The sequence below is a fragment of the Chiloscyllium plagiosum genome, chromosome 48 (genome assembly GCF_004010195.1).
Source record: "Chiloscyllium plagiosum isolate BGI_BamShark_2017 chromosome 48, ASM401019v2, whole genome shotgun sequence".
In the NCBI taxonomy this organism is placed as follows: domain Eukaryota; kingdom Metazoa; phylum Chordata; class Chondrichthyes; order Orectolobiformes; family Hemiscylliidae; genus Chiloscyllium; species Chiloscyllium plagiosum.
In genome coordinates this window covers 5,585,062-5,587,603 of record NC_057757.1, presented here as the reverse complement: position 1 = coordinate 5,587,603, position 2,542 = coordinate 5,585,062, and positions in this window count along the sequence as shown.

Below are 2,542 nucleotides of genomic sequence, written 5' to 3'. Positions count from 1 at the left end.
TCACGTAACAAAATGGGATTGTTCTACTGTTCAGCAGTCCTGTACCCGACTGCTGGGCTGTGTGGCATTATATTTCCAGAGATTTACATATTGGCAATCTATAAACGCCGTTCCCCAATTCCCTGTCAATGGAGCAGAACCCAGTGCCTTTTTTAGTATTTTATACACCACCCACTGTCCCATCAATGTTATTAGATTAGATTAGATTACTTACAGTGTGGAAACAGGCCCAACAAGTCCACACCGACCCGCCGAAGCGCAACCCACCCATACCCCTACATTTACCCCTTCACCTATCTATTGATTCTGTTTGCGGCCGTCCCTAGTTGCCCCCTGAGAAGGGAGGGGGGTAAGCTGCCTTCTTGAACCGCTGTTGTGGGTTGACGCACACAGAGCCCTTCGGCAGGGAGCTCCAGGATTCTGACCCAGCGACACTGGAGGAACGGCCGATATATTTCCAACTCAGGATGGGGAATCTGCTGCCCTTTTACCTTCCAGATGGAAGTGGGTTGTGGGTTTGGACAGTGAGTTTAATCCAACGGGGACACAGCGAAGGAAGAGGGTCTATGTCGAAATAGCGTTGGAGAGAGAGGGAGAGGGAGAGACAGAGATAACACACCCCAGGTGCAGCCAGCTCCTTTTAAGATAGTTGCTATTTAGCTTTATATCCCTCCACCTCTGGAGTGGAATTGACCTGATCCCGGACCTCCCATCTCAGAGGTAGGGACACTCCCGCCACACCGCAACTCGAAGACTATTGAGGGTATCCAGGAATGTACAGTTAAGGTTGAGATATCAGGTCAGCCATTATATTACTGAACAGCAGAAGTGGGCTGGACAGGCCGAATGGCCTACCTTTACTCATGGATATTAATGGAGGGAATCTTTTTTAATTCACCCATGCCACTTCCTGGTGAGGACTAAACATTCACGGTCTCTGTTTCCATGGAAACGACAGGCATGGATAATCAGGACGATGATAGGCCCTGCCCTTCCAAGACGCACAGAAACAGAAATGATAGTAGGCCCTTCAGCCTTCTGTGCCACCCAGTAAGTGACCAGCGAGCCCACTACCCGAATCCTGGCCATCTCTTGATATCTACTTCCGTCTCGGAAACACACTGGGCCTCAACCACACGTCCTGTGGTGGTGAATTCCCACGGGCTCACCCCTCTCCCATCAAATCCCGGAAATCGTAGAATCCTGACAGAATGGAAGCAGGCCATTTGGCCCACTGAGTCCACACCAACCCTCCAAAGAGCATCCCACCCCGACAGATCCTCGCCCCATCCCTTCACTACCTGTGGCTAACCCATCCGAACCTGCACACCCCTGGACACTATGGGTAATTTATCACAGCCAATCCACCCTAACCTGCACATCCCTGGGCACTATGGGTAATTTAGCACAGCCAATCCATCCTAACTTGCATATCTATGGGCACTATGGGTAATTTAGCACGGCCAATCCACCCTAACCTGCACATCCCTGGGCACTATGTGAAATTTAGCATGGCCAATCCATCCTAACTTGCACATCCCTGGACACTATGGGTAATTCAGCATGGCCAATCCACCCTAATCTGCACATCCCTGGGAACTATGGATAATTCAGCATGGTCAATCCACCCTAACCTGCACATCCCTGGGCACTATGGGTAATTCAGCATGGCCAATCCACCCTAACATACTCATCTCTATGATTGTGGGAGGAATCCGGAGGAAACCTACACAGACAGGGGGAGAATGTGCAAACCACACAGACAGTCTCCCTGAAGCTGGAATTGATCCCAGGACCCAGGTGTTGTGAGGCAGCAGTGCTAACCACTGAGCCACCCCATAGTTTTAAATAAATTCTATCTGAATCCTTAAACTATGACCCCTCTTCCTCCCCGGTTCCAGACTGCCCCCCCCCCAACCTCCCCCCCTACCACCCCCCCCCACCACCACCTCCCCACACCACTATCAGGAACATTCTCCCTGCATCTCGCCTGCCTGGACCCCGTTTGAATTATCTAAGTTTCTGCCTGATTCTTTTTAAACTCCGGTGAATACATTCCGAACTGACGCATTCCAGGCTGCCTGCTCTGGGCGTGAACACATTGTCGAGCCCAACAATTCAGGCTCACCACAGAATGAGCCCTCTCACACCACAACAGAAGGGAACCGGAGGCGGGACCAGGGGGATTGGACCGTCGGGTTTCGGGGTTGGATGGGAGGGGGGAGAGAGCGGGAAATGTCCCCCGAGTTGACAACCGGAGATGGGAGCTGGTCCCGACTGAGGTCGTCCAGAGAGCGTCGAGCCTCAGCACAAATTCTGCTCGAATCTGTCACGGAGGATGTTTTTATTTTTAACTGCAGGTTCTGCGCTTAATTATCTCCATGTCTTGTCCTGAGGGCAGTGACTCAGTCTGACATGCAGCTGCCATCAGTCTCCAACTCCCTGGGCCTACGGTTCAGAAACAGTCAGTCAGTCAGTGACCAGGTATCTCCTAGCATTCCTGGCTCCCGGTGGCTCCAAGGGGCTGGATTAACGCCAACGT